The 22,617-nt window shown below is 38.4% G+C and overlaps 1 protein-coding gene across 1 annotated transcript in view; it reads right to left on the minus strand.

Annotated features, from left to right (window-relative positions):
• drd2a (dopamine receptor D2a) overlaps window positions 1-21,600 on the minus strand; it is an 82,916-nt gene extending 61,316 nt beyond the window's left edge. The window contains exon 1 of the mRNA XM_087795771.1: window positions 21,347-21,600. The gene's annotated coding sequence lies outside the window, so the exon portion shown is untranslated. The remainder of the gene's footprint in view (window positions 1-21,346) is intronic.
• Window positions 21,601-22,617: the final 1,017 nt, after the last annotated feature.

Below are 22,617 nucleotides of genomic sequence, written 5' to 3' on the forward strand. Positions count from 1 at the left end.
TGCTCAATGCTCAATGCTCAATGCTCAATGCTCAATGCTTAATGCTCAATGTTTAATGCTCAATGCTTAATGCTCAATGCTCAATGATCAATGCTCAATGCTTAATGCTCAATGCTCAATGCTCAATGCTCAATGCTCAATGCTTAATGCTCAATGCTCAATGCTCAATGCTCAATGTTTAATGCTCAATGCTCAATGCTCAATGGTCAATGCTTAATGCTAAATGCTCAATGCTCAATGCTCAATGTTTAATGTTTAATGCTCAATGCTCAATGCTCAATGCTCAATGCTCAATGCTCAATGCTCAATGCTCAATGCTCAATGTTTAATGCTCAATGCTCAATGTTTAATGCTCAATGCTCAATGCTTAATGCTTAATGCTCAATGTTTAATGTTTAATGCTCAATGCTCAATGCTCAATGCTTAATGCTCAATGCTCAATGTTTAATGTTTAATGCTCAATGCTCAATGTTTAATGTTTAATGCTCAATGCTCAATGCTCAATGCTCAATGCTTAATGCTCAATGTTTAATGCTCAATGCTTAATGCTCAATGCTCAATGTTTAATGCTCAATGTTTAATGCTCAATGCTCAATGCTTAATGCTCAATGTTTAATGCTCAATGCTTAATGCTCAATGCTCAATGCTTAATGCTCAATGCTCAATGCTCAATGCTCAATGCTCAATGCTTAATGCTCAATGCTCAATGCTCAATGCTCAATGTTTAATGCTCAATGCTCAATGCTCAATGGTCAATGCTCAATGCTTAATGCTCAATGCTCAATGTTTATTGTTTAATGCTCAATGCTCAATGTTTAATGTTTAATGCTCAATGCTCAATGCTCAATGCTCAATGCTCAATGCTCAATGCTTAATGCTAAATGCTCAATGCTCAATGCTCAATGTTTAATGTTTAATGCTCAATGCTCAATGCTCAATGCTCAATGCTCAATGCTCAATGCTCAATGTTTAATGCTCAATGCTCAATGTTTAATGCTCAATGCTCAATGCTTAATGCTTAATGCTCAATGTTTAATGTTTAATGCTCAATGCTCAATGTTTAATGCTCAATGCTCAATGTTTAATGCTCAATGTTCAATGCTCAATGTTTAATGCTCAATGCTCAATGTTTAATGCTCAATGCTCAATGCTCAATGTTTAATGCTCAATGCTCAATGTTTAATGCTCAATGCTCAATGCTTAATGCTTAATGCTCAATGTTTAATGTTTAATGCTCAATGCTCAATGTTTAATGCTCAATGTTTAATGCTCAATGCTCAATGTTTAATGCTCAATGCTCAATGCTTAATGCTTAATGCTCAATGTTTAATGTTTAATGCTCAATGCTCAATGTTTAATGCTCAATGTTTAATGCTCAATGCTCAATGCTCAATGGTCAATGCTCAATGTTTAATGTTTAATGCTCAATGCTCAATGTTTAATGCTCAATGCTCAATGCTTAATGCTCAATGCTCAATGTTTAATGTTTAATGCTCAATGCTCAATGTTTAATGTTTAATGCTCAATGCTCAATGCTCAATGCTCAATGCTCAATGCTCAATGTTTAATGTTTAATGCTCAATGCTCAATGCTTAATGCTCAATGTTTAATGCTCAATGCTCAATGTTTAATGCTCAATGTTTAATGCTCAATGCTTAATGTTTAATGCTAAATGCTCAATGCTCAATGCTCAATGTTTAATGCTCAATGCTCAATGCTCAATGCTCAATGCTCAATGCTCAATGCTTAATGCTCAATGCTCAATGCTCAATGTTTAATGCTAAATGCTCAATGCTCAATGCTCAATGCTCAATGCTCAATGTTTAATGCTCAATGCTCAATGCTCAATGTTTAATGCTCAATGCTCAATGCTTAATGCTCAATGCTCAATGCTCAATGCTCAATGCTCAATGCTTAATGCTCAATGCTCAATGCTCAATGCTTATTGTTTAATGCTCAATGCTCAATGCTCAATGCTCAATGCTTAATGCTCAATGCTCAATGCTCAATGTTTAATGCTCAATGCTCAATGCTCAATGCTCAATGCTCAATGCTCAATGCTCAATGCTTAATGCTCAATGTTTAATGTTTAATGCTCAATGCTCAATGCTCAATGCTTAATGCTCAATGCTCAATGCTCAATGCTCAATGTTTAATGTTTAATGCTCAATGTTCAATGTTCAATGCTTAATGCTCAATGCTCAATGCTTAATATTTAATGCTCAATGCTCAATGCTCAATGTTTAATGCTCAATGCTTAATGCTCAATGCTCAATGCTCAATGCTCAATGCTTAATGCTCAATGCTCAATGTTTAATGCTCAATGCTCAATGCTCAATGTTTAATGCTCAATGCTCAATGCTCAATGCTTAATGCTCAATGCTCAATGTTTAATGCTCAATGCTTAATGCTCAATGCTCAATGCTTAATGCTCAATGCTCAATGTTTAATGCTCAATGTTTAATGCTCAATGCTCAATGCTCAATGCTCAATGCTTAATGCTAAATGCTCAATGCTCAATGCTCAATGCTCAATCCTCAATGTTTAATGCTCAATGCTCAATGCTCAATGCTCAATGCTCAATGCTCAATGCTCAATGTTTAATGCTCAATGCTCAATGTTTAATGCTAAATGCTCAATGCTCAATGCTCAATGTTTAATGCTCAATGCTCAATGCTCAATGCTCAATGCTTAATGCTCAATGCTCAGAGCTCAATGCTCAATGCTCAATGTTTAATGCTCAATGCTCAAAGCTCAATGCTTACTGCTCAATGCTCAGAGCTCAATGCTCAATGCTCAATGTTTAATGTTCAATGCTCAATGCTCAATGCTCAATGCTCAATTTTTAATGCTCAATGCTCAATGTTTAATGCTCAATGCTCAATGCTCAATGCTCAATGCTCAATACTCAATGCTCAATGCTTAATGCTCAATGCTCAGAGCTCAATGCTCAATGCTCAATGCTCAATGCTCAATGCTTAATGCTCAATGCTCAATGCTCAGAGCTCAATGTTTAATGCTCAATGCTTAATGCTCAATGCTCAATGCTCAATGCTCAATGCTCAATGCTCAATGCTCAATGTTTAATGCTCAATGCTCAGAGCTCAATGCTCAATGCTCAATGCTCAATGCTTAATGCTCAATGCTCAATGCTTAATGCTTAATGCTCAATGTTTAATGTTTAATGCTCAATGCTCAATGCTCAATGCTTAATGCTCAATGCTCAATGCTCAATGCTCAATGCTCAATGCTTAATGCTCAATGCTCAATGCTTAATGCTTAATGCTCAATGCTCAATGCTCAATGTTTAATGCTCAATGCTCAATGTTTAATGCTCAATGCTCAATGCTCAATGCTTAATGCTCAATGCTCAATGCTCAATGTTTAATGCTCAATGCTCAATGCTCAATGCTTAATGCTCAATGCTCAATGCTCAATGCTTAATGTTTAATGTTCAATGCTCAATGCTCAATGCTCAATGCTCAATGCTCAATGCTCAATGCTCAATGCTCAATGCTTAATGCTCAATGTTTAATGCTCAATGCGTAATGCTCAATGCTCAATGATCAATGCTCAATGCTTAATGCTCAATGCTCAATGCTCAATGCTCAATGCTCAATGCTCAATGCTCAATGCTCAATGCTCAATGCTCAATGCTTAATGCTCAATGTTTAATGTTTAATGCTCAATGCTCAATGTTTAATGTTTAATGCTCAATGCTCAATGCTCAATGCTCAATGCTCAATGCTCAATGCTTAATGCTCAATGCTCAATGCTCAATGCTCAATGTTTAATGTTTAATGCTCAATGCTCAATGCTCAATGCTCAATGCTCAATGCTCAATGTTTAATGTTTAATGCTCAATGCTCAATGCTCAATGCTCAATGCTCAATGCTTAATGTTTAATGCTCAATGCTCAATGTTTAATGCTTAATGCTCAATGCTCAATGCTCAATGCTTAATGCTTAATGCTCAATGTTTAATGCTCAATGCTTAATGCTCAATGCTTAATGTTTAATGCTCAATGCTCAATGCTCAATGCTCAATGCTTAATGCTCAATGCTCAATGCTCAATGTTTAATGCTCAATGCGTAATGCTCAATGTTTAATGCTCAATGCTTAATGCTCAATGCTCAATGCTCAATGCTTAATGTTTAATGCTCAATGCTCAATGCTCAATGCTCAATGCTCAATGCTCAATGCTCAATGCTTAATGCTCAATGCTCAATGCTCAATGCTTAATGCTCAATGCTCAATGTTTAATGTTTAATGCTCAATGCTCAATGTTTAATGTTTAATGCTCAATGCTCAATGCTCAATGCTCAATGCTCAATGCTTAATGCTCAATGTTTAATGCTCAATGCTTAATGCTCAATGCTCAATGATCAATGCTCAATGCTTAATGCTCAATGCTCAATGCTCAATGCTCAATGCTCAATGCTCAATGCTTAATGCTCAATGCTCAATGCTCAATGTTTAATGCTCAATGCTCAATGCTCAATGGTCAATGCTTAATGCTAAATGCTCAATGCTCAATGCTCAATGTTTAATGTTTAATGCTCAATGCTCAATGCTCAATGCTCAATGCTCAATGTTTAATGCTCAATGCTCAATGTTTAATGCTCAATGCTCAATGCTTAATGCTTAATGCTCAATGTTTAATGTTTAATGCTCAATGCTCAATGCTCAATGCTTAATGCTCAATGCTCAATGTTTAATGTTTAATGCTCAATGCTCAATGTTTAATGTTTAATGCTCAATGCTCAATGCTCAATGCTCAATGCTCAATGCTCAATGTTTAATGCTCAATGCTTAATGCTCAATGCTCAATGTTTAATGCTCAATGTTTAATGCTCAATGCTCAATGCTTAATGCTCAATGTTTAATGCTCAATGCTTAATGCTCAATGCTCAATGCTTAATGCTCAATGCTCAATGCTCAATGCTCAATGCTCAATGCTTAATGCTCAATGCTCAATGCTCAATGCTCAATGTTTAATGCTCAATGCTCAATGCTCAATGGTCAATGCTCAATGCTTAATGCTCAATGCTCAATGTTTAATGTTTAATGCTCAATGCTCAATGTTTAATGTTTAATGCTCAATGCTCAATGCTCAATGCTCAATGCTCAATGCTCAATGCTTAATGCTAAATGCTCAATGCTCAATGCTCAATGTTTAATGTTTAATGCTCAATGCTCAATGCTCAATGCTCAATGCTCAATGCTCAATGCTCAATGTTTAATGCTCAATGCTCAATGTTTAATGCTCAATGCTCAATGCTTAATGCTTAATGCTCAATGTTTAATGTTTAATGCTCAATGCTCAATGTTTAATGCTCAATGCTCAATGTTTAATGCTCAATGTTCAATGCTCAATGTTTAATGCTCAATGCTCAATGTTTAATGCTCAATGCTCAATGCTCAATGTTTAATGCTCAATGCTCAATGTTTAATGCTCAATGCTCAATGCTTAATGCTTAATGCTCAATGTTTAATGTTTAATGCTCAATGCTCAATGTTTAATGCTCAATGTTTAATGCTCAATGCTCAATGCTCAATGGTCAATGCTCAATGCTTAATGCTCAATGCTCAATGTTTAATGTTTAATGCTCAATGCTCAATGTTTAATGTTTAATGCTCAATGCTCAATGCTCAATGCTCAATGCTCAATGCTCAATGTTTAATGTTTAATGCTCAATGCTCAATGCTTAATGCTCAATGTTTAATGCTCAATGCTCAATGTTTAATGCTCAATGTTTAATGCTCAATGCTTAATGTTTAATGCTAAATGCTCAATGCTCAATGCTCAATGTTTAATGCTCAATGCTCAATGCTCAATGCTCAATGCTCAATGCTCAATGCTTAATGCTCAATGCTCAATGCTCAATGTTTAATGCTAAATGCTCAATGCTCAATGCTCAATGCTCAATGCTCAATGTTTAATGCTCAATGCTCAATGCTCAATGTTTAATGCTCAATGCTCAATGCTTAATGCTCAATGCTCAATGCTCAATGCTCAATGCTCAATGCTCAATGCTTAATGCTCAATGCTCAATGCTCAATGCTTATTGTTTAATGCTCAATGCTCAATGCTCAATGCTCAATGCTTAATGCTCAATGCTCAATGCTCAATGTTTAATGCTCAATGCTCAATGCTCAATGCTCAATGCTCAATGCTCAATGCTCAATGCTTAATGCTCAATGTTTAATGTTTAATGCTCAATGCTCAATGCTCAATGCTTAATGCTCAATGCTCAATGCTCAATGCTCAATGTTTAATGTTTAATGCTCAATGTTCAATGTTCAATGCTTAATGCTCAATGCTCAATGCTTAATATTTAATGCTCAATGCTCAATGCTCAATGTTTAATGCTCAATGCTTAATGCTCAATGCTCAATGCTCAATGCTCAATGCTTAATGCTCAATGCTCAATGTTTAATGCTCAATGCTCAATGCTCAATGCTTAATGCTCAATGCTCAATGTTTAATGCTCAATGCTCAATGCTCAATGTTTAATGCTCAATGCTCAATGCTCAATGCTTAATGCTCAATGCTCAATGTTTAATGCTCAATGCTTAATGCTCAATGCTCAATGCTTAATGCTCAATGCTCAATGTTTAATGCTCAATGTTTAATGCTCAATGCTCAATGCTCAATGCTCAATGCTTAATGCTAAATGCTCAATGCTCAATGCTCAATGCTCAATCCTCAATGTTTAATGCTCAATGCTCAATGCTCAATGCTCAATGCTCAATGCTCAATGCTCAATGTTTAATGCTCAATGCTCAATGTTTAATGCTAAATGCTCAATGCTCAATGCTCAATGTTTAATGCTCAATGCTCAATGCTCAATGCTTAATGCTCAATGCTCAGAGCTCAATGCTCAATGCTCAATGTTTAATGCTCAATGCTCAAAGCTCAATGCTTACTGCTCAATGCTCAGAGCTCAATGCTCAATGCTCAATGTTTAATGTTCAATGCTCAATGCTCAATGCTCAATACTCAATGCTCAATGTTTAATGCTCAATGCTCAATGTTTAATGCTCAATGCTCAATGCTCAATGCTCAATGCTCAATACTCAATGCTCAATGCTTAATGCTCAATGCTCAATGCTCAATGCTCAATGCTCAATGCTTAATGCTCAATGCTCAATGCTCAGAGCTCAATGTTTAATGCTCAATGCTTAATGCTCAATGCTCAATGCTCAATGCTCAATGCTCAATGCTCAATGCTCAATGTTTAATGCTCAATGCTCAGAGCTCAATGCTCAATGCTCAATGCTCAATGCTTAATGCTCAATGCTCAATGCTTAATGCTTAATGCTCAATGTTTAATGTTTAATGCTCAATGCTCAATGCTCAATGCTCAATGCTCAATGCTTAATGCTCAATGCTCAATGCTCAATGCTCAATGCTCAATGCTCAATGCTCAATGCTTAATGCTTAATGCTCAATGCTCAATGTTTAATGCTCAATGCTCAATGTTTAATGCTCAATGCTCAATGCTCAATGCTCAATGCTCAATGCTCAATGCTCAATGCTCAATGCTTAATGCTCAATGCTCAATGCTCAATGCTCAATGCTTAATGCTTAATGCTCAATGCTCAATGCTCAATGCTCAATGCTCAATGCTCAATGTTTAATGCTCAATGCTCAATGCTCAATGCTCAATGCTCAATGCTTAATGCTCAATGCTCAATGCTCAATGCTCAATGCTCAATGCTTAATGCTCAATGCTTAATGCTTAATGCTCAATGCTTAATGCTCAATGCTCAATGCTCAATGCTCAATGCTCAATGCTTAATGCTCAATGCTCAATGCTCAATGCTCAATGCTTAATGCTCAATGCTCAATGTTTAATGCTCAATGCTCAATGCTCAATGCTCAATGCTCAATGCTCAATGCTCAATGCTCAATGCTCAATGCTCAATGCTCAATGCTTAATGCTCAATGCTCAATGCTCAATGCTCAATGCTCAATGCTCAATGCTCAATGCTTAATGCTCAATGCTCAATGCTTAATGCTCAATGCTCAATGCTCAATGCTCAATGCTTAATGCTTAATGCTCAATGCTTAATGCTCAATGCTCAATGCTCAATGCTCAATGCTCAATGCAATGTTTAATGCTCAATGCTCAATGCTCAATGCTCAATGCTCAATGCTCAATGCTCAATGCTTAATGCTCAATGCTCAATGCTCAATGCTCAATGCTCAATGCTCAATGCTCAATGCTCAATGCTCAATGCTCAATGTTCAATGCTCAATGCTCAATGCTCAATGCTCAATGCTCAATGCTCAATGCGCAATGCTCAATGCTCAATGCTCAATGCTCAATGCTCAATGCTCAATGCTCAATGCTTAATGCTCAATGCTCAATGCTCAATGCTCAATGCTCAATGCTTAATGCTCAATGCTCAATGCTCAATGTTTAATGCTCAATGCTCAATGCTCAATGCTCAATGCTTAATGCTCAATGCTCAATGCTCAATGCTCAATGCTTAATACTCAATGCTTAATACTCAATGCTCAATGCTCAATGCTCAATGTTTAATGCTCAATGCTCAATGCTCAATGCTCAATGCTCAATGCTCAATGCTCAGTGCTTAATGCTCAATGCTCAATGCTTAATGCTCAATGCTCAATGCTCAATGTTTAATGCTCAATGCTCAAAGCTCAATGCTCAATGCTCAATGCTCAATGCTTAATGCTCAATGCTCAATGTTTAATGCTCAATGCTCAATGCTCAATGCTCAATGCTCAATGCTCAATGCTTAATGCTCAATGCTCAATGCTCAATGTTTAATGCTCAATGCTCAATGCTCAATGCTCAATGCTCAATGCTCAATGCTCAATGCTCAATGCTCAATGCTCAATGTTTAATGCTCAATGCTCAATGCTCAATGCTCAATGCTTAATGCTCAATGCTCAATGCTCAATGCTCAATGCTCAATGCTCAATGCTCAATGCTTAATGCTCAATGCTCAATGCTCAATGCTCAATGCTCAATGCTTAATGCTCAATGCTCAATGCTCAATGCTCAATGCTTAATGCTTAATGCTCAATGCTTAATGCTCAATGTTTAATGCTCAATGCTCAATGCTCAATGCTCAATGCTCAATGCTTAATCCTCAATGCTCAATGTTTAATGCTCAATGCTCAATGCTCAATGCTCAATGCTCAATGCTTAATGCTCAATGCTCAATGCTCAATGCTCAATGCTCAATGCTCAATGCTTAATGCTCAATGCTCAATGCTCAATGCTCAATGTTTAATGCTCAATGCTCAATGCTCAATGCTCAATGCTTAATGCTTAATGCTCAGTGCTTAATGCTCAATGCTCAATGTTTAATGCTCAATGCTCAATGCTCAATGCTCAATGCTCAATGCTTAATGCTCAATGCTCAATGCTCAATGTTTAATGCTCAATGCTCAATGCTCAATGCTCAATGCTTAATGCTCAATGCTCAATGCTCAATGCTCAATGCTTAATGCTCAATGCTCAATGCTCAATGTTTAATGCTCAATGCTCAATGTTTAATGCTCAATGCTCAATGTTTAATGCTCAATGCTTAATGCTCAATGCTCAATGCTCAATGCTCAATGTTTAATGCTCAATGCTTAATGCTCAATGCTCAATGCTCAATGTTTAATGCTCAATGCTTAATGCTCAATGCTCAATGCTCAATGTTTAATGCTCAATGCTCAATGTTTAATGCTCAATGCTCAATGTTTAATGCTCAATGCTTAATGCTCAATGCTCAATGCTCAATGCTCAATGTTTAATGCTCAATGCGTAATGCTCAATGCTCAATGCTCAATGTTTAATGCTCAATGCTCAATGCTCAATGCTCAATGCTTAATGCTCAATGCTCAATGCTCAATGCTCAATGCTCAATGTTTAATGCTCAATGCGTAATGCTCAATGCTCAATGCTCAATGTTTAATGCTCAATGCGTAATGCTCAATGCTCAATGCTCAATGCTCAATGCTTAATGCTCAATGCTCAATGCTCAATGCTCAATGCTCAATGCTCAATGCTCAATGCTCAATGCTCAATGCTTAATGCTCAATGCTCAATGCTCCATGCTCAATGCTTAATGCTCAATGCTCAATGCTCAATGTTTAATGCTCAATGCTCAATGCTTAATGCTCAATGCTCAATGCTCAATGCTCAATGCTTAATGCTCAATTCTCAATGCTCAATGCTCAATGCTCAATGCTCAATGCTCAATGCTCAATGCTCAATGCTCAATGTTTAATGCTCAATGCTCAATGCTCAATGCTCAATGCTCAATGCTCAATGCTCAATGCTTAATGCTCAATGCTCAATGCTCAATGTTTAATGCTCAATGCTCAATGTTTAATGCTCAATGCTCAATGTTTAATGCTCAATGCTTAATGCTCAATGCTCAGTGCTTAATGCTCAATGCTCAATGCTCAATGCTCAATGCTTAATGCTCAATGCTCAATGCTCAATGCTCAATGCTTAATGCTCAATGCTCATTGCTCAATGCTTAATGCTCAATGCTCAATGCTCAATGCTCAATGCTCAATGCTCAATGCTCAATGCTCAATGCTTAATGCTCAATGCTCAATGCTCAATGCTCAATGCTCAATGCTCAATGCTCAATGCTCAATGCTCAATGTTTAATGCTCAATGCTCAATGCTCAATGCTTAATGCTCAATGCTCAATGCTCAATGTTTAATGCTCAATGCTCAATGTTTAATGCTCAATGCTCAGTGCTTAATGCTCAATGCTCAATGTTTAATGCTCAATGCTCAATGCTCAATGCTCAATGCTTAATGCTCAATGCTCAATGCTCAATGTTTAATGCTCAATGCTCAGTGCTTAATGCTCAATGCTCAATGCTCAATGCTTAATGCTCAATGCTCAATGCTCAATGCTCAATGCTCAATGCTCAATGCTTAATGCTCAATGCTCAATGCTCAATGTTTAATGCTCAATGCTCAATGCTCAATGCTCAATGCTTAATGCTCAATGCTCAATGCTCAATGTTTAATGCTCAATGCTCAATGTTTAATGCTCAATGCTCAATGTTTAATGCTCAATGCTTAATGCTCAATGCTCAATGCTCAATGCTCAATGCTCAATGCTCAATGCTCAATGCTTAATGCTCAATGCTCAATGCTCAATGTTTAATGCTCAATGCTCAATGTTTAATGCTCAATGCTCAATGTTTAATGCTCAATGCTTAATGCTCAATGCTCAATGCTCAATGTTTAATGCTCAATGCTCAGTGCTTAATGCTCAATGCTCAATGCTCAATGCTCAATGTTTAATGCTCAATGCTCAGTGCTTAATGCTCAATGCTCAATGCTCAATGCTTAATGCTCAATGCTCAATGCTCAATGTTTAATGCTCAATGCTCAATGCTCAGTGCTTAATGCTCAATGCTCAATGCTCAATGCTCAATGCTCAATGCTCAATGCTTAATGCTCAATGCTCAATGCTCAATGCTCAATGCTCAATGCTCAATGCTCAATGTTTAATGCTCAATGCTCAATGCTCAATGCTCAATGCTTAATGCTCAATGCTCAATGCTCAATGCTCAATGCTTAATGCTCAATGCTCAATGCTCAATGTTTAATGCTCAATGCTCAATGTTTAATGCTCAATGCTCAGTGCTTAATGCTCAATGCTCAATGTTTAATGCTCAATGCTCAATGCTCAATGCTTAATGCTCAATGCTTAATGCTCAATGCTCAATGCTTAATGCTCAATGCTTAATGTTTAATGTTTAATGCTCAATGCTCAGTGCTTAATGCTCAATGCTCAATGTTTAATGCTCAATGCTCAATGCTCAATGCTTAATGCTCAATGCTTAATGCTCAATGCTCAATGTTTAATGCTCAATGCTTAATGCTCAATGCTCAATGCTCAATGCTCAATGTTTAATGCTCAATGCTCAGTGCTTAATGCTCAATGCTCAATGCTCAATGCTCAATGCTTAATGCTCAATGCTCAATGCTCAATGTTTAATGCTCAATGCTCAATGCTCAGTGCTTAATGCTCAATGCTCAATGCTCAATGCTCAATGCTCAATGCTCAATGCTTAATGCTCAATGCTCAATGCTCAATGCTCAATGCTCAATGCTCAATGCTCAATGCTCAATGTTTAATGCTCAATGCTCAATGCTCAATGCTCAATGCTTAATGCTCAATGCTCAATGCTCAATGCTCAATGCTTAATGCTCAATGCTTAATGCTCAATGCTCAATGCTCAATGCTCAATGTTTAATGCTCAATGCTCAATGTTTAATGCTCAATGCTCAGTGCTTAATGCTCAATGCTCAATGTTTAATGCTCAATGCTCAGTGCTTAATGCTTAATGCTCAATGCTTAATGTTTAATGCTCAATGCTCAGAGTGACTTGTGCTTTTAAAGCAACTTCAGGTCAAATATTTATTTCTGCTCTAACAAGAAACATCTGATTTTTAAAATATTTACAAACACAATTTAAAAGCATATAAACAATTTCCAAACTTTCTCGACACATTTAAACACGTTCAAGACTGAAGATCAACATTTGTAGATGCTTGTGCTTTCAGATCAAATGTTTGTGATGAAGATCGTCAGGAGGAAGATGTAGCTTCAGAGACCTTCATGATTCAAGACCTTAACATGATCTGATCAACACTAACTGATGAACACGTGTTGAGACCAACATGCTGCTTGTTCGTCACAGAGAGAAGAAGAAGGTCCAGGAGGAACATGTCCTCTCAAGTCTCACCACAGCATCGTTGCATCTTCTCAAAACTGAAGCCAGAATCGTCAAATAAATACACAAAACACTCTTGTCAGGAATCTATGAATCTATGAATCTATGAATCTTTGAATCTATGAATCTATGAATCTATGAATCTATGAATCTATGAATCAATGTTATTTATCTTCAGAAGATTCTTTTCTGGGCCACTAGGGGCGCTCAAGGACCACCGAAGATATACACAAGTAAAGAAGTGAAGAGAAAGGACTTGGTTTGAAGTTACATGGACTTGTTCATGGCTCACTCTACACACACCGGTAAACACAACAGTGAACACACAACAGTCAACACACCGGTAAACACAACAGTCAACACACAACAGTCAACACACCGGTAAGCACAACAGTGAACACACAACAGTCAACACACCGGTAAACACAACAGTCAACACACAACAGTCAACACACCGGTAAGCACAACAGTGAACACACAACAGTCAACACACCGGTAAACACAACAGTGAACACACAACAGTCAACACAACAGTGAACACACAAAAGTCAACACACCGGTAAACACAACAGTGAACACACAACAGTCAACACACCGGTAAACACAACAGTCAACACACAACAGTCAACACACCGGTAAACACAACAGTGAACACACAACAGTCAACACACCGGTAAACACAACAGTGAACACACAACAGTCAACACACCGGTAAACACCACAGTGAACACACAACAGTCAACACACCGGTAAACACAACAGTCAACACACCGGTAAACACAACAGTGAACACACAACAGTCAACACACCGGTAAACACAACAGTGAACACACAACAGTCAACACACAGGTAAACACAACAGTGAACACACCGGTAAACAAAACAGTCAACACACAACAGTGAACACACCGGTAAACACAACAGTGAACACACAACAGTCAACACACCGGTAAACACAACAGTGAACACACAAAAGTCAACACACCGGTAAACACAACAGTGAACACACAACAGTCAACACACCGGTAAACACAACAGTGAACACACAACAGTCAACACACCGGTAAACACAACAGTCAACACACAACAGTCAACACACCGGTAAACACAACAGTGAACACACAAAAGTCAACACACCGGTAAACACAACAGTGAACACACAACAGTCAACACACCGGTAAACACAACAGTGAACACACAACAGTCAACACACCGGTAAACACAACAGTCAACACACAACAGTCAACACACCGGTAGACACAACAGTGAACACACCGGTAAACACAACAGTGAACACACAACAGTGAACACAACAGTGAACACACAAAAGTCAACACACCGGTAAACACAACAGTGAACACACAACAGTCAACACACCGGTAAACACAACAGTGAACACACAACAGTCAACACACCGGTAAACACAACAGTGAACACACAACAGTCAACACACCGGTAAACACAACAGTCAACACACAACAGTCAACACACCGGTAAACACAACAGTGAACACACAACAGTCAACACACCGGTAAACACAACAGTGAACACACAACAGTCAACACACCGGTAAACACAACAGTGAACACAACTGTAAACACAAGAGTGAACACACGATAGTCAACACACCGGTAAACACAACAGTCAACACACCGGTAAACACAACAGTCAACACACAACAGTGAACACACCGGTAAACACAACAGTGAACAGACAACAGTCAACACACCGGTAAACACAACAGTGAACACACAACAGCCAACACACCGGTAAACACAACAGTCAACACACAACAGTCAACACACCGGTAAACACAACAGTGAACACACAACAGTCAACACACCGGTAAACACAACAGTGAACACACAACAGTCAACACACCGGTAAACACAACAGTGAACACAACTGTAAACACAAGAGTGAACACACGATAGTCAACACACCGGTAAACACAACAGTCAACACACCGGTAAACACAACAGTCAACACACAACAGTCAACACACCGGTAAACAAAACAGTGAACACAACAGTCAACACACCGGTAAACACAACAGTAAACACACAACAGTCAATACACCAGTAAACACAACAGTGAACACACAACAGTTAACACACCAGTAAACACAACAGTGAACACAACTGTAAACACAACCGTGAACACAACCGTGAACACAACCGTGAACACAACTGTGGAAACAACTGAGAACACAACCGTGAACACAACTGTGAACACAACCGTGAACACAACTGTGAACACAACCGTGAACACAACTGTGAACACAACCGTGAACACAACTGTGAACACAACAGTGAACACAACTGTGAACACAACAGTGAACCCAACAGTGAACACAACTGTGAACACAACCGTGAACACAACTGTGAACACAACAGTGAACACAACTGTGAACACAACCGTGAACACAACTGTGAACACAACCGTGAACACAACTGTGAACACAACAGTGAACACAACAGTGAACACAACTGTGAACACAACAGTGAACACAACTGTGAACACAACCGAGAACACAACAGTGAACCCAACCGTGAACATAACTGTGAACACAACCGAGAACACAACAGTGAACCCAACAGTGAACACAACAGTGAACACAACTGTGAACACAACTGTGAACACAACAGTGAACACAACTGTGAACACAACCGAGAACACAACAGTAAACCCAACAGTGAACACAACTGTGAACACAACCGAGAACACAACAGTGAACCCAACAGTAAACACAACAGTGAACACAACAGTGAACACAACTGTGAACACAACCGTGAACACAACAGTGAACCCAACCGTGAACACAACCGTGAACACAACAGTGAACACAACAGTGAACACAACTGTGAACACAACCGAGAATACAACCGTGAACACAACAGTGAACACAACCGAGAACACAACCGTGAACACAACTGTGAACACAACCGAGAACACAACAGTGAACACAACAGTGAACACAACCGAGAACACAACAGTGAACCCAACCGTGAACACAACCAAGAACACAACCGAGAACACAACCGAGAACACAACCGAGAACACAACCGTGAACACAACAGTGAACACAACCGAGAATACAACCGTGAACACAACTGTGAACACAACCGAGAACACAACAGTGAACACAACAGTGAACACAACCGAGAATACAACCGTGAACACAACTGTGAACACAACCGAGAACACAACAGTGAACACAACTGTGAACACAACCGAGAATACAACCGTGAACACAACAGTGAACACAACGGAGAATAAAACCGTGAACACAACTGTGAACACAACCAAGAACACAACAGTGAACACAACAGTGAACACAACAGTGAACACAACAGTGAACACAACAGTGAACACAACCGAGAACACAACAGTGAACACAACCGAGAATACAACCGTGAACACAACTGTGAACACAACCGAGAACACAACAGTGAACACAACAGTGAACACAACAGTGAACACAACTGTGAACACAACCGTGAACACAACTGTGAACACAACCGTGAACACAACAGTGAACACAACCGAGAATAAAACCGTGAACACAACTGTGAACACAACCGAGAACACAACCGTTAACACAACAGTGAACACAACCGAGAATAAAACCGTGAACACAACTGTGAACACAACCGAGAATAAAACAGTGAACACAACCAAGAATAAAACAGTGAACACAACCAAGAATAAAACCGTGAACACAACTGTGAACACAACCGAGAACACAACAGTGAACACAACCGTGAACACAACTTTGAACACAACAGTGAACACAACTGTGAACACAACCGAGAACACAACACTGAACACAACAGTGAACACAACCGAGAACACAACAGTGAACACAATTGAGAACACAACAGTGAACCCAACCGTGAACACAACTGTGAACACAACCGAGAACACAACAGTGTACACAACTGTGAACACAATCGAGAACACAACAGTGAACACAACCGAGCACACAACCGTGAACACAACTGTGAACACAACCAAGCACACAACCGTGAACACAACTGTGAACACAACCGAGCACACAACCGTGAACAAAACCGTGAACACAACAGTGAACACAACCGTGAACACAACTGTGAACACAACCGAGCACACAACCGTGAACACAACTGTGAACACAACCGAGCACACAACCGTGAACACAACTGTGAACACAACCAAGCACACAACCGTGAACACAAATGTGAACACAACCGAGCACACAGCCGTGAACATAACTTTGAACACAACAGTGAACACAACCGTGAACACAACTGTGAACACAACCGAGCACACAACCGTGAACACAACTGTGAACACAACCGAGCACACAACCGTGAACACAACTGTGAACACAACCAAGCACACAACCGTGAACACAACTGTGAACACAACCGAGCACACAACCGAGCACACAACCGTGAACACAACTCTGAACACAACTGTGAACACAACCGAGCACACAACCGTGAACACAACAGTGAACACAACCGAGCACACAACTCTGAACACAACTGTGAACACAACCGAGCACACAACCGTGAACACAACTGTGAACACAACCGAGCACACAACTCTGAACACAACTGTGAACACAACCGAGCACACAACTGTGAACACAACCGAGCACACAACCGTGAACATAACTTTGAACACAACAGTGAACACAACCGTGAACACAACTGTGAACACAACTGTGAACACAACCGAGCACACAACAGTGAACACAGCTGTGAACACAACCAAGCACACAACCGTGAACACAACCGAGCACACAACCGAGCACACAACCGTGAACACAACAGTGAACACAACCGTGAACACAACTGTGAACACAACCGAGCACACAACCGTGAACACAACTGTGAACACAACCGAGCACACAACCGAGCACACAACCGTGAACACAACCGTGAACACAACCGTGAACACAACCGTGAACACAACCGTGAACACAACTGTGAACACAACTGTGAACACAACTGTGAACACAAGCGAGCACACAACCGTGAACACAAGCGAGCACACAACCGTGAACACAAGCGAGCACACAACCGTGAACACAACCGTGAACACAACCGTGAACACAACTGTGAACACAACTGTGAACACAACTGTGAACACAACTGTGAACACAACTGTGAACATAACCGTGAACACAACTGTGAACACAACTGTGAACACAACTTTGAACACAACAGTGAACACAACAGTGAACACAACAGTGAACACTACTGTGAACACAACAGTGAACACAACCGTGAACACAACTGTGAACACAACTGTGAACACAACTTTGAACACAACAGTGAACACAACAGTGAACACAACCGTGAACACAACTGTGAACACAACTGTGAACATAACCGTGTACACAACTGTGAACACAACTTTGAACACAACAGTGAACACAACTGTGAACACAACAGTGAACACAACTGTGAACACAACTATGAACACAACAGTGAACACAACTGTGAACATAACCGTGAACACAACCGTGAACACAACAGTGAACACAACTGTGAACACAACAGTGAACACAACTGTGAACACAACTTTGAACACAACAGTGAACACAACTGTGAACACAACTGTGAACACAACTTTGAACACAACAGTGAACACAACTGTGAACATAACCGTGAACACAACTGTGAACACAACAGTGAACACAACTGTGAACACAACTTTGAACACAACAGTGAACACAACTGTGAACACAACTGTGAACACAACCGTGAACACAACTTTGAACACAACAGTGAACACAACTGTGAACACAACTGTGAACACAACCGTGAACACAACTTTGAACACAACAGTGAACACAACTGTGAACACAACCGTGAACACAACAGTGAACACAACTGTGAACACAACAGTGAACACAACTGTGAACACAACTGTGAACACACACACATCAAGTCTTTTTAACTTTAAGTCCTTTTAACATCAATCCTTTTCAACTCAAAGAAAATCGATGTTAAAAAGACTTAAAGTTAAAAAGACTTAAAGTTAAAAAGACTTAAAGTTAAAAGACTTGATGTTTAAAAGACTTAAAGTTAAAAAGACTTAAAGTTAAAAAGACTTGATGTTAAAAAGACTTAAAGTTAAAAAGACTTAAAGTCAAAAAGACTTAAAGTTAAAAAGACTTAAAGTCAAAAAGACTTAAAGTTAAAAAGACTTAAAGTTAAAAAGACTTAAAGTCAAAAAGACTTAAAGTTAAAAAGACTTAAAGTTAAAAAGACTTGATGTTAAAAAGACTTAAAGTTAAAAAGACTTAAAGTTAAAAGACTTGATGTTAAAAAGACTTAAAGTTAAAAAGACTTGATGTTAAAAAGACTTAAAGTTAAAAAGACTTAAAGTTAAAAAGACTTGATATTAAAAAGACTTAAAGTTAAAAAGACTTAAAGTTAAAAAGACTTGATGTTAAAAAGACTTAAAGTTAAAAAGACTTGATATTAAAAAGACTTAAAGTTAAAAAGACTTGATATTAAAAAGACTTAAAGTTAAAAAGACTTAAAGTTAAAAAGACTTAAAGTTAAAAAGACTTGATGTTAAAAAGACTTAAAGTTAAAAAGACTTGATATTAAAAAGACTTGATGTTAAAAATACTTAAAGTTTTAAAGACCTAAAGTTAAAAAGACTTGATGTTAAAAAGACTTAAAGTTAAAAAGACTTGATGTTAAAAAGACTTAAAGTTAAAAAGACTTGATGTTAAAAAGACTTAAAGTTAAAAAGACTTAAAGTTAAAAAGACTTAAAGTTAAAAAGACTTGATGTTAAAAAGACTTAAAGTTAAAAAGACTTAAAGTTAAAAGACTTGATGTTAAAAAGACTTAAAGTTAAAAATACTTGATATTAAAAAGACTTGATGTTAAAAAGACTTAAAGTTAAAAAGTCTTAAAGTTAAAAGACTTGATATTAAAAAGACTTGATGTTAAAAAGACTTAAAGTTAAAAAGACTTAAAGTTAAAAAGACTTAAAGTTAAAAGACTTGATATTTTAAAGACTTAAAGTTAAAAAGACTTGATGTTAAAAAGACTTAAAGTTAAAAAGTCTTAAAGTTAAAAGACTTGATGTTAAAAAGACTTAAAGTTAAAAAGACTTGATATTAAAAAGACTTAAAGTTAAAAAGACTTGATGTTAAAAAGACTTAAAGTTAAAAAGACTTAAAGTTAAAAGACTTGATGTTAAAAAGACTTGATATTAAAAAGACTTAAAGTTAAAAAGACTTAAAGTTAAAAGACTTGATATTAAAAAGACTTAAAGTTAAAAAGACTTGATATTAAAAAGACTTAAAGTTAAAAAGACTTAAAGTTAAAAAGACTTGATATTAAAAAGACTTGATGTTAAAAAGACTTAAAGTTAAAAAGACTTGATATTAAAAAGACTTGATGTTAAAAAGACTTAAAGTTAAAAAGACTTAAAGTTAAAAAGACTTGATATTAAAAAGACTTAAGGTTAAAAAGACTTGATATTAAAAAGACTTGATGTTAAAAAGACTTAAAGTTAAAAAGACTTAAAGTTAAAAAGACTTGATATTAAAAAGACTTAAAGTTAAAAAGACTTAAAGTTAAAAAGACTTGATGTTAAAAAGACTTGATGTTAAAAAGACTTAAAGTTAAAAAGACTTAAAGTTAAAAATACTTGATATTAAAAATACTTAAAGTTAAAAAGACTTAAGGTTAAAAAGACTTGATATTAAAAAGACTTGATATTAAAAAGACTTGATGTTAAAAAGACTTAAAGTTAAAAAGACTTCATATTAAAAAGACTTGATGTTAAAAAGACTTCAAGTTAAAAAGACTTCAAGTTAAAAAGACTTCAAGTTAAAAAGACTTGATATTAAAAAGACTTGATGTTAAAAAGTGTCACAATAAAGTGTCAACAATAAAGTGTCACAATAAAGTGTCAACAATAAAGTGTCAACAATAAAGTGTCAACAATAAAGTGTCACAATAAAGTGTCAACAATAAAGTGTCACAATAAAGTGTCAACAATAAAGTGTCAACAATAAAGTGTCAACAATAAAGTGTCACAATAAAGTGTCAACAATAAAGTGTCACAATAAAGTGTCAACAATAAAGTGTCACAATAAAGTGTCACAATAAAGTGTCAACAATAAAGTGTCACAATAAAGTGTCAACAATAAAGTGTCACAATAAAGTGTCAACAATAAAGTGTCACAATAAAGTGTCAACAATAAAGTGTCACAATAAAGTGTCACAATAAAGTGTCAACAATAAAGTGTCACAATAAAGTGTCAACAATAAAGTGTCACAATAAAGTGAAGAATTGATTCGTGAGTTGATTTGTTTCTATTTTAATAATAACGTGTTTCATTGAAACTTCTCAGGTCAGTTTTAACAGAAACAAACGTCATCAACGAGTCTTTCATGGAATGACGTGAAGCTTCAGATCAAACATCGATCTGCTCGTCATCGGATCATATCACGATCAATCGATCAATCGATCACCAGCTGATGTTCGATCCAACAATAAATCTCGACTGGAGATAAAAAGGTCAAATGTTTCCTCATCAAAGTCGCTTCATTAAACCTTGAGATCATTAAAGAACATTTACCTTCACGCCATAAGTGTGTCTCTGGATCCGCTGAAGGAAAGAAAATCCAACATTAACTCCAGACGATCCTGGTCCTGGTGGGTCTGGACCTGAAGATAAATCCTGCATAGAAGGTTGAGGAGCCGCGGATGAGACTCGAGCTGATGAGGATCCGCGGACTTAGATTCGAGAGGATGAGGATCCGCGGACTTAGATTCGAGCGGATGAGGATCCGCGGACTTAGATTCGAGAGGATGAGGATCCGCGGACTTAGATTCGAGCGGATGAGGATCCGCGGACTTAGATTCGAGAGGATGAGGATCCGCGGACTTAGATTCGAGCGGATGAGGATCCGCGGACTTAGATTCGAGAGGATGAGGATCCGCGGACTTAGATTCGAGCGGATGAGGATCCGCGGACTTAGATTCGAGAGGATGAGGATCCGCGGACTTAGATTCGAGCGGATGAGGATCCGCGGACTTAGATTCGAGAGGATGAGGATCCGCGGACTTAGATTCGAGCGGATGAGGATCCGCGGACTTAGATTCGAGTGGATGAGGATCCGCGGACTGAAGAACTGAGACTCGCGCTGATGTGGATCCGCGGACTCGAGCTGAAGGAATGAGGCTCGAGAACGTTGACGCGCAGTTTACGCTGAAGCTCCGAGGATGAGGCGGAGTTTCTACAAACCTCGACACGCGCGAGTTTCCTTCAACAACGAGACCTTGAACTGTGGAGTCTCTGGACCAGATTCACTGAGGAGTCTCTGGACCAGATTCACTGAGGAGTCTCTGGACCAGATTCACTGTGGAGTCTCTGGACCAGCACCACTGTGGAGTCTCTGGACCAGCACCACTGTGGAGTCTCTGGACCAGCTTCACTGTGGAGTCTCTGGACCAGCACCACTGTGGAGTCTCTGGACCAGCACCACTGTGGAGTCTCTGGACCAGCACCACTGTGGAGTCTCTGGACCAGCTTCACTGAGGAGTCTCTGGACCAGCACCACTGTGGAGTCTCTGGACCATCACCACTGAGGAGTCTCTGGACCAGCACCACTGTGGAGTCTCTGGACCAGCACCACTGTGGAGTCTCTGGACCAGCACCACTGAGGAGTCTCTGGACCAGATTCACTGAGGAGTCTCTGGACCAGCACCACTGTGGAGTCTCTGGACCAGCACCACTGTGGAGTCTCTGGACCAGCTTCACTGTGGAGTCTCTGGACCAGATTCACTGAGGAGTCTCTGGACCAGCACCACTGAGGAGTCTCTGGACCAGCACCACTGAGGAGTCTC

This window comes from Callionymus lyra, chromosome 7, assembly GCF_982586985.1.
Source record: "Callionymus lyra chromosome 7, fCalLyr1.hap1.1, whole genome shotgun sequence".
Lineage (NCBI taxonomy): Eukaryota > Metazoa > Chordata > Actinopteri > Syngnathiformes > Callionymidae > Callionymus > Callionymus lyra.